General features: G+C 38.4%; 1 protein-coding gene across 1 annotated transcript in view; it reads left to right on the top strand.

The window, feature by feature from the left end:
• The first annotated feature begins 2,365 nt into the window (after positions 1-2,365).
• Positions 2,366-11,603, top strand: part of bcar3 (BCAR3 adaptor protein, NSP family member) — a 76,029-nt gene continuing 66,791 nt past the window's right edge. The window contains exons 1-2 of the mRNA XM_053236514.1: positions 2,366-2,606; positions 3,408-3,468. The gene's annotated coding sequence lies outside the window, so the exon portion shown is untranslated. The remainder of the gene's footprint in view (positions 2,607-3,407; positions 3,469-11,603) is intronic.

The following is an 11,603-nucleotide window of genomic DNA, read 5'->3' as shown; positions in this document are numbered from 1 at the left end:
TACACAGAACTGCTTTTGTTGCTTCTAGAAGCAGATGCCTGTGTTTCACATGCATGCACACTAAGACACAGTAAAATGAAAATTATGGCTCAGATTTTTTTGTAATTTTTTTAAAAATATAAATCTCTTTTCAATCAATTTCAGAAGACACAATCTCTTTTCAATCAATTTCAGAAGACAATCAATTTCGCCAACAGTGTGATATATTTCAGTGTGCATATCCTGGGCAGTGGAGAAGATGCCCATTTGATGCCCCTTTATCTTTTGTCCAGGCTCAAGCCGACCTTCTGTGAAGCCAGATTCGATTGAATCAGTGACCCTACTGTGGCTTCAATTTGTCATCAGGATAATTTATCATTGTTCTGTGGTATTGTGTGCAGTCTCAGTTTCAGCGAGTTCTGGCAGCGGGGGTTTAGAGAGGCTTGGCCATCAGGCAGGTGAGTGCATGTGATAAATGATGGCTGTAGGGGAAAAGAGACTCGGCTTGTAACCCACAGATGGTGCACGTAGAACAGACAGACAAGGGGATGGGACTAGACTTCACATTGTTTTTTTCACTTTTTGCTCTCAGTATAAATTATGAAGGCAGCTTCTGTTTATGTGAATGATGCATACTCTGAAATTTAAATTTACTGAGATTTCAGAACATTTTAGAAACAACACAAACAAGGTGCTCAATTTGTCATACTGAAAAATAATCCCAAGTGAGTAATTTTGAAATGTACTATGTACTATTAGAGACATTGCAAAAGTCACACAGATATCTCAGAATGATTAGTAATGTGCTGGTGGCACAGATATGTGTGAGAAGAGGTGTGTGTATTTTGAGGGACAGTGCCGTTTTCTCATGGTGCAGCATTTCACTGGGAGCTTGTCAGGACAGGACTGTCCAGGGGCAACTACACACACACACACACACACACACACACACGCACGCACACACGCAACAACACAAAGAGCATTAAGCAACAGACAATTCTATGTGCATTCTCCTTATTCTATTTATTATTAGTGATCCTTTTCAGTTAAGCACAACACTATTGTATATTGTTATGCAGAAAGATTCTGGGTGCCTTCAGCAGCACTCACACAAGTTCCAAGTGGTTGAAGTAAAAAGCAGAAATTACAGCAGGTCCGGGACAGTAAGTGGGTGCTCTTCTCTCCTACTCCCGTACACAAAAATGTACCAGCAACAATACGACATTTGTGCTGCATCTCACTGGACCCATTGTGAGGCTATTTGCACAGTCTCTCTCTCATCCACACACACACACACACACACACACAGTTCAGACAACTTTGCCACTCATGTCATCTGCTACAGTCAGTGCATCAATATTTGCAGCTCCAATTAGGGCATGCTGTAGAGAAAAGCCTGCTTGTGTGCTCACTCATACAGTTATTGTGCTCCTGTGAAGCTGTGTGTGTGTGCTGGAAATCAGAAGGAATCCAGAGATGCCACGCTACTTGCAAAAGGAAGGACTGCCCATGATGACCAGAGCATGTTAATGCCTAATGGCATTTTTTAGTGATGAATTTGCAAGATATCCCTAAAATGAAAATGCCAGCTACAGCATTTTTTAGGCTTGATACAGACTGTGTATGTCTGTGCAGAGTTTCACATGCTCTCCACATGGGTTTCCTCTGGGTACTTTGGTTTCCTTCCACCTTCCAAAAACATGCAGGTAGCTGAATTGGCAAATATGACTGTGTGTGTGTGCATGGTGCCCTGTGAAGTCCATTTGTACATCACTGAAGTATTATTCGCTCGACTCATTTCAAACATAAGAGTTTTTGGGCGGTTATTATTTAGAGATAAATCAGACAGAAGATAACATGACAGCTGGAGGTCACATCAGAAGGTAGCAACATAGCTGAGTGAGCCTTGGCTGCCACATAGCCTGATAATAATGTAAGTGCTCATGCTGCAGAACATTTAGAGAAGTGAGGGAGGGTCAAAGCACATTTATTTATTTAGTTATATATTGGCATTGCTTTTTGAACTGCAATTACTAGATAAAAATCTATTGATTCATTTCTATAGTCGCCTACACAATTATTGGCACCCTTCAAATAAAGCAGGCAAGCATTCCTCTTCAGTAATTTTGCAGTACTTTATTAAATTACTGGACAACATACAGTAGTTTTTTTACAGTGTATGTCTGGAAAAAAATACTGCTTTAAAATTAAGCCATATATAGCATCCTAATGGTTAAATATCACTCACGTGCCTATTTTCTTGGAGGTCGCCAATACTACAGTGATATATAGATGAATACATATACAGAGCACGCAGGCGCGCGCACACCCCGCAAGCACGAGACGCGTGTGTAGAACGCATTGTGCGCGCGCTGTGGAGGAACGCACGTGCAGCATCTCTGCTCTCCCCTGCTGCGGTGAAAGAGAGGGATAAGCGAGCATCCTCACAGTCTGACTATGTGACACATCGCTGCTGTGTGATTGGATGATTGACTGCAGCAAAGGGAGCCTACTTCACAGACTATTTCTGCGCTTCTCGCGCGCGCGCTCTGGGTGTATCACAGGTCTGGGTTGTATCCAGTCGGAGCTGTCAGTACCACGAAGTCGTGCTGCGCGGAAGCATCACAGTAAGTTCGGCCAAAACTAACTTTTTTTATACTATAAATAATAATAATAATAATATTAATATAACCCCTTTCGTTGACCTCATGACATCAGTGCTGATCCACTTCGTTGCATATCTCAGTATCTCAATAATAACTGCACTGCATATCAGTATTGCAAACTCCATATCAGTAATGACTACAATTCAATAATGTTTGCATTCCATATCAGCACTGAAATTTAATGCATTGAAGTAATGACTGCTCTGAATACCAGTATTAGCAATTTAATGAATTTCACTCTATGAGTGCATTTCAGTAATGACTGCATTGCATATCAGTATTCAAAGTTTAAAGACTAATATTTTTCAGGCACAGGGTAAGTGATGAATTTTAATGCATCTGTGAAAGTTGCATATTTGTGTTTGATGTATTTAAAGTTTAATCTAAAATCTAAACTTTTTAATTTTAAGCACATAATGGCAAAATCACTTACTGGCTTGATTTATTGCTTGATTCCCAAGAAGCGTGTTCATGGCGAGTGATAAGTAATGACAGAGAAATGTAGTACTATTTGCCTTAGTATCTAAACCGTGCATGACTAGACTTGAGATTTCTGTATTTATTACAGTGGGTGTGCTTGTTGGAAATTTAATGCGAACTTGAGTATATTACTGTGTACTCAGTACAGAAATGACATGCCAGTGATACACTTTCAGGGTAACAGGACACTTGCTCTTCTCATGTTGAGTGTTTAATTTGACTCATGGGTTCAGTCATAAAGAGTGTTAAATAACTAAAGCAGCTTTTTTTTTTTTTTTACAGAACCCCTTGGAGCAACCCCATGTGCCCTTGATCAAAGTTCTGGCATCGGATCTTGACTGCAGTAATACCTCATTGCTTTAAAAAGCTTCCATTAGAGAAATGACAATTTGTCTGTCCAAGTGACCAAGACTTTTTGAACTTCATCCCAGTTCAGTTTAGTCTGACTTTCACTTTCTGAGGAACATGTGCACAGCGGATAGATAGGGATTTGTTGCACTTGGTTGCAATTTGGCGTCATGACTGTGTGGAGAGGTAGAGATAAGGAGCGAGACATGAGAAGCTTCTGGCAGTATTTAGGCTTCAATCTTACCACAACATTAAGGCATGCTGGCAGCATTCTCATATGGTATCTATCATCATGCCAAAACCCCAGCAATGGCACGCACACCCAATCTGCAATCACAGATCAGCAGGCCTTGATATAGTGTTTCCTACTAAGTGATATTGGGCAGAGAACAAAAGGGTGCAATAGCTTGTGTGTGAGAAGATTAACACTGGTTAATACACTCAATTGTAGGTATTTTTCTATAGTACTGTCACCACTGATACTTTAGGTTTAGGTTTGGTCTGATAATTACCTTTTTCCAGCCCTGCTTTATCTTGGTCAGGGTCAAGGTGGATCTGCTGGGACCACTGCGCAAGGGTGGGATGTCAGTCCATTGCAGGTCACCATGTGCACACATACTTGTACACTCACTCAAAGCCAGAGGCTTCTTTTTAGCTGCCAAGCTACCAACTGGCACGTTTTTAGGAGGTGGGAGGAAACTGGAGAACCTGGAGGAAACTCCATACAGACAGAAACTGGAGCTCAGGATTAAAACCAGTGACCATGGATACAGCATGCCGTAATTTATTATTTAAAAATACAAAGAGCTATAAATGTTATGTTAATTCTAGTAATAGCTAATTGACTGAAAGACAGAAGCAGCAATTGGCTGATTGGATAGCTTATCTTATAGCTTAGATTGGATAGCTTAGATTGGATAGCTTAGCTCATCTTGCCTTATCTGAATTCAATTTGAGATATTGATGAGGCACTACTTTGGCATAAGGTAATAATCAATACTAGATGAACTGATTGTGTTTGTATGCATGTGCCTGTCTCTCTCCCCCTGAACAGTGAACACTGAATGAAGTGTTGTCAGCATTTTTACATTACTTACGTTGGACTTAGGCAGTGGCATATAATTTTTAGAGGTCACATTGTATTGTGTGCTAGCAGAGTGCATGCTGAATACACAGGCAAACAATTACTGTAATGGATATTGCCCTTAGTCAAGACCCAGCTAGAGCTCTAGTGCTACGCAGGTTAACTAGATGCGTTAACAACCAATTAAATCTCATGGAGCAAGAGCTAGTAATTCTAGTATATAATGCCTATAAACCATTATATAGTTTAGTCCTATAAGTGTTAGGATGGAATCATTATAGTGAGGCATTTCTGTGATGCAGCAGGTAGTGTTCATGGCTTACAGCTCCTGAGCTCAGCTTATTATCTGTGTGGTGTTTCACACATTCTCCCCATATCTGGGTTTCCTCAGGGTTCTCTGGTTTCCTTCCACCTCCCAAAAACATGCCAGTAGGTGCATTAGATACTCTAAATTGTTACTAGGTGTGAAAGAGTGTGTGTAAGTGGTATAAACGTGGCCTGTGATGGACTGGCATCCCATTCAGGGTGTATTCCTTTGCTACACCTATGCTTTGGCCAACCTTTTGGAGCTCCATGTCTTTCTGCAGAGTTCTCTAAAAGTCATGTTCCCATGTTGTGATTTTTTTTTTAAAATGAATATGGACACATTCTCAAGAAAGGAAAATTAAATCAAAATGTTTGTTTATTCTCCACTCATCTGACCTAGTTCACAGGGTATGTTTTATAGTAATTAGGTTTATACTAATGAAAATGAGTCAAATGAAAACTTTAATCTTTTTTATTTTGCATTGTGTATTGCAAATACAGTAGGTGTTACAAAGTTGTAGCAGTAGAAAGGCTATTGAGAACAATGGACCAGTAGTACATTTCCACTTTTGCCAGTATAAATTTAATGTATTGTTTCTCTAATTCTCACTTCTAAGATTTTAATTTGACTCACCATCATATATGCTTAATCTAACTATAACCTATTATCTAAAGTACCTTCTTAGAGGCAAAATACTGACACCTGTACAGAAACAGTAATTACACTGTAATGTGTATTAGTATAACAAGGCACAAGAATTTCATCCTTAACAGCTCCTGTATATTATGCATGTAACATGCTCTAAGATCTCTACCATGCACCTTTTGAACCCAGGGCCTCTTGCCAGTGTTTACTGTAACCTGGACAGCTGCAATGGCAGAAGAATCTGGCAGCATGTTTGTGAGGATGAGTTAATAGCTGCCAGAGAATGTGTGATTCAAGCCTGGGCTGTTTGCCCCAGTACAGGCCTGGAAGGCACATTTTAAAAAGAGAAAAAACATTCCTCACTCACTTTATTATCCATAGTTAACAAGAGAAACTGAGACCTTCTATAGAGATAGGTGCAATGAGATGAATGGAGAATTGGAATTGTGGCATTCAGTATAAAATGGTGTCACTGTTCATTATCCATTTAGTCATCAACTAATTAGAGAATTGTCTTGGCCACTATTGATCTACTTTATGGGTGAGTTCACCTTGAGACACTAGACTACATGCTTCTTTTTATACCTTTAATTACCTCACCTTTAACTGAAAATCATCAGTGCTTTTAATGACCTTTACTTTGTAGCTGTAGTTGTCGTAGCAGAGCTTGTATGAAGTGAGCTGTTATCTGGCTTATTGCAAAAGAATCACAGAGGGAGAGAAGAGAGAGAGTGGTGCCTGTCTCCTCTGCAGCTCCCAAATGTCGACGCATGGGTCAAGCATCTCTTAAGCTGGTGTAGGAGTGATTGTAGTGGGAAAAAATGTATTCACCTGTTACCAGTGATACTCAGGAGCAAAAGTACTGCATAAAAGTAACTTTTCACTGCCTGGTTATATTTCACACTGTACCCTTAATAGCCTTAAGGTTTTTTGTGTTTGTTTGTTTTTACATTTGAATGCATTTGAAGTCACACCTTGGTGTATAGATGACATATAAATCAAGCTAGTGTGATATGGCCCAATGAGTTACCAGCCCAAAGTTCATTTTCAACAACAAAACGTCCTGAAGTGATTTGTTCCTATTATACAGCAACAATTTGCCAGCGTTAACGACTATTCATTCATTAACCAAAAGCATGTCACACATTTCTTTCATTTATAATTATGTTTAATGTATTGTACATAAAAGAAGTTAGTTCCTGTTATCACATGTTATGGAAGCTCTAAACAGTCTTTCCCTTACCAGCCCTCTTTTTTTTCCTCTCTTGAAGTTAATAAGACCAAAAACTGCAGCTTGTCTTATTAATATTACCAACAAAACAAAACAAAACAAAACAAAAACAAACAAAAAAAAAAGCACTTCAAACTGAAGACAAACTGAAGAAGCTTTATCTCTGATTGTTACAAAGCTCTGGCACTGGAGACTCTTGCTGAAAATGTTATAAAAACAGAAAACAGAAAGCTCCTTACAGAAAACTTACCATATCAATGATTATAGATTTTAAAAAAAAATCAGTTTATGTTGACCATCCTGCATACAACCCTCTGTGTCACTATAGAAATGATAACGTGTTAATATAAACCTGGCACCACTGCCCAAGCAGTGCTACTGCAGAAAATTAATCAACACCTTCTAACCAGTCAGAATCTAGCATTCAACAGTGCTGTGCTATAATACAAATTAGACACTTCCATACATTATGAGGCAAGACAGTGTACTGGCTGAGAACAGCGAATGTTGATGTGTGTAGCACTAGAAAAAATCCTTCCAGGTTTGGATTTTTAGTGTACCAGGAATGAAATAAACAAATTCTATAAATGCATAAAAAAGTGTTCTACCCCTGCTTATAGATATTAGATAACACAAAAAGCACCAGCAGTATGTACACCTTTACCCTATACAATATAGGACATGTGTTGCTCTGCATGATATTTCTTGTTCTTTTATTTTCTGATTTGTGAAAAGGAAATAGTCATACAGTTATATTGGGTCAGAAAAGCAGCAGCATTTCTGCTAAAGCAATAAAATAGCTACATGCAGCAACAGGTATAGGAGGATTAGGATTAGGATTAGGAGCTGTGCTTTTACAGCTTACTTACCCTGTATCTGTGCTCTACAGGCCTGTAAGAATCTAGGTACAGATGAAATATCACTTCAGCTGATGTCTCAGTAGAACGTGATTACAGAAGTAGTGACATGGAGGCTGTGATTAATTAAAGTGGAACTGAAGACATTTTCTAGAATGAGCTTGATCAGGGCTTTACAGTAATGATCCACTAATACCGATGACATTGCTTTTTGTGTCTATGTGGATGTGTGAGAGCCTTTGTAGGCAAGGACATACAGATATGACCTTAAATGTGATTAATATGTAGAAGGTTATGCTGTCAAGAAATGCAAAATGTGGCTTTTAAGGGAATTGGATCGAACTGATGCGCACACACACATATACAGTATATCAGCGTCCATTAGTTTCCATTATCTTTATCATCATCACCTTTATCATGTAAGAATTAGGAATAGTCATGACATGTTCCAGTTACTGGTGACTGGTTGGTGAAGCACACATTAGTGTTGCACAAATCTAGTCCTGAAGGACTCACTTGTGGGAGCTGTGTAATACATCTGTGCATGTTTGTTTTTGTCTCTGCTCTATGTTACAGTTAGACAGGAGACAATAGAGCAAATACTGTAAACCGTTACATCACTTGGGAGGCTGTGAAACTGTAATATTTAATACTTACATGACTGCCTGAAGTTTAATAAAGTCAAATAGCTACTATTGGAAAAGCAACATTAGCTAAGCTAGCTACTTATTATTATTCAGGTAGCTAGCTTAGTTAATGTTACTAAATTAGAATTTCTTTATTCTGATTTTTCATCTTTATTTAGTAAGCCTTACTAGCATTAGCACTACAGTAACGCTAGACCTGTCTCTGGACACGGTTTAGCTCTCTCCTGGACTAAAGAAGCAATAAAATACAACTGGCTACCTGAAATAGGTGACTATAAACATAGCTGCCATTCCAACACACTTGGGTCAATACTGATTTCTCAACTTCTTTCTGTACTGACTTCTTCAAGTCTACTGTGCTGCAATACAGAAGCAAAACACTTAAAATGGTCACTCTCCAAAATGAACAGTAGCACTGTAAGCTAATTTTATGTTACATAAGAAATGTTACACAAACACTAACCTAATCCAGGATGATCTGACTAACAGAGTTATGCATTTATGCAGAATAGTTTTAGGACAAAAAAACCCAAACAAACAATTTAAATGTCCGGTTAAAGGAAATGTCACTTATACACTGTGGCCTTTATGAATGAGTATATATGAAACGAATCCTGAACCTCAATCAGAAAAATACCTAACAGAAAAATTTCGCATTAGATTTCACATGCAGCTGTAGGTCTTGTAAGTGGTTTTGTAGACATGCACAGGTGTCTTGTTATGTCTGATTTTGATGACTAGAGCAAATTTTGTTGATTTTCCAGCTTCAACAGACACATTAAACCTGGTAATGTACTGATGTGTTGACTCAGGTGTGTTAGAGTAGGGAAATCCCCAAAATTAGATGGACGCCTGAACCAGACATGTTCAGGCACCGCTGGCCTAATGTGTTTTTTCACCAAATATATTTCCTAGTAATTGAACATGAAGATATTTGAGAACAAATGCACTTGTATTCCGGCTAGTACTAGGTTGAGGAAACTAGTTCATTGTCTGCAGTACATAAGTTCAAGGTAACGGTAAATAAGCATTAGAGAGACCAGACCTTTTCTTCCTCTCTGACATGTCCTCTTTTTGAAGCTTCAAATATCAGTTAAGCTAGATTTATAAAATCTTATATTGTTTTAGTTGTTCTCAGACAAGAACAATTTTAGGCTACAAGTTGATATATTTAATAGGTATTTCTAAAATTACTTGGAACTGTTTGTATAGTGTAGCAGACACTTTAGTTCATAGTTAGTGAACTTAGCTGAGGGGCTCTTTCTTTAAGACAAGCTTCAAAAAGGACAGAGCTAGAAGGATGGAAAAGATTTTTTTTTTTTTCTTTAGAAAATTAGAAAATTAAAAGTGGCCTGAAGACATGGTTTCATAGATTGTTCATTGAGCTGACAGGGGTTTCAAATAGGAGTTAATAGTTTTTGGTTTTTTTGGGCATAAAGTCTAGCATAAAATATTTAAAATAAATATCTCCACTTGTCTTAACATTAAGTCTTTTCTGATGCTGACACTGGTCATGTGATTACAAGAATTTACAATATAATGTGTTACCTCCTGTGACCTTGACCAGGATAAAACAGTTACTGAAGATGAAAGAAAAGTGAATGAATGAATGAAAGTAATTACATTACAGTAATGAGTTACCATGTTATACCATGTTGGCCCCAACACTCTTCAGCACAACAGTGTGTTATATAACGAGCACAGCTGAGACACCAAATTAACTAACAATTTACTGCCACATTATTTACATCATGCGTTCACAGCCTATGTTCTGCCGCATCTGCACTTGCATTTATATATTCCTGTGATTGCATGGAGCTCACATGAGCAAAACCAGTAGCAGTGAATAGTGTGTTTGGAGAAGATATTCTACTCAAACTCTGCTGCTAACTAAATGTTACTTTTTAACCCTGAGGTTAATGCCTCTGTTCCTGGGGACTCCATGCAATGCACATTTTTGGGTTTTCCTTGGTCTGACTCTGGATTCCGCTTGTTAAGGGTTAAGTAATCACCTAATGAGTTAAATCAGGTGTTTTAGATGATCACACCATTATAATGTCTATAAATTATCTGTGCATGTGATGGATTATGAAATTGGCTCTGTAGCCAAGAACATTGGATGAAGCATTTCTAGCTGCCAAGGTGAAATTGTCCACTAGCGTGCACACACACACACACACACACACACACACAGATATATATATAGAGTTATCTCATAACCATAATGGCCACCTTGCACATCCTGCCAAGTTATAAGAACACATTTTGCAACTTTTTCATTTTTAATGCAATGGTTCCTCAGCATTTTTGGTGGTTGAAGGCTTGTGTAAAAAGTGATTTGTGTCAGTGCATGGGAAAGGTTGGGAAATGAAAGCTTTATGTCTTTGGCCTACAAGCTAATAGTTCCAAACATAATATGTCTTATGTAAAAGAAACCTTCTATTGACGTGACAGCTGATTGCCTGGAGTGCGGAAGAGAAACACAGTAGAAATGCAAACCTGTCAGAATCCATCTATTAGACAGACAAAAGCTAGTATGTAAAGCGATTAGTGTCTAGCTAAGCACCATCAATCTGTAATTTAAAAATGCTGTCAGCAGGAGCCTGCGCACATACCTGCATACTCAGATACTGAAACATAGACACAAACACATATGAGGGCAGAATTTCAGGCCACTTAGCATAATCATGTGTTCTCAGAAGATGAGAGTGTTTTTGAAACAACATTGATGACATTGCCATGGTCTCTGTGTGGGTTTTAAGAATCCTCTTATGGCCACTCTGACTGAGTAGAGACAAGTTTTAACCTCAGCCCTCTTTTCTTCTATTTTAGGTGAAGTAAAAGCATGGTGTGTATCATTTACCCTGTCTGGGCATAAATCCAATCTTTGTAGTTCAATCCCTAAAATAGCCTTTGATGAGCTTTTATATTACCTCTCATACTTTATGTTGACTGTACAGTTAAAGGTATAGTCAGCAATATCTCTCCCCCAACCAAGAGTTATGCCCTCAAAACATATCTGAATGCTAATGCAAGAGAAAGAGATTTCTGAATTGAGAATAGCATGATTGATTTTTTTTCCCTCCTGTTTATAGAGCCTGGGGAGCTACAGAGACCAGAGTTTTTCACATATTTCTCTTGCATTAGCATTCAGGTGCACTTTGAGGGAATGGTTTTTGGGGGAAACAACTGCCCAGATGGAAAGAGAACTAGGTAAATAAACAAGTGTCCCAACTTTAAATTCTCTGATCCACCTTTAAATGCCTCTCCTGTTAACACTGCAGATACAACTCCCAGCTTTTCCGGTAGTTTAACCCTTCTGCATTTCCTATGTTCTTGTATTGTAATTATATTTGATC

Source organism: Pangasianodon hypophthalmus, chromosome 8, assembly GCF_027358585.1.
Source record: "Pangasianodon hypophthalmus isolate fPanHyp1 chromosome 8, fPanHyp1.pri, whole genome shotgun sequence".
Lineage (NCBI taxonomy): Eukaryota > Metazoa > Chordata > Actinopteri > Siluriformes > Pangasiidae > Pangasianodon > Pangasianodon hypophthalmus.
Note: the sequence above shows the minus strand (reverse complement) of the source record. Positions and strands in the feature narration are given on the sequence as shown.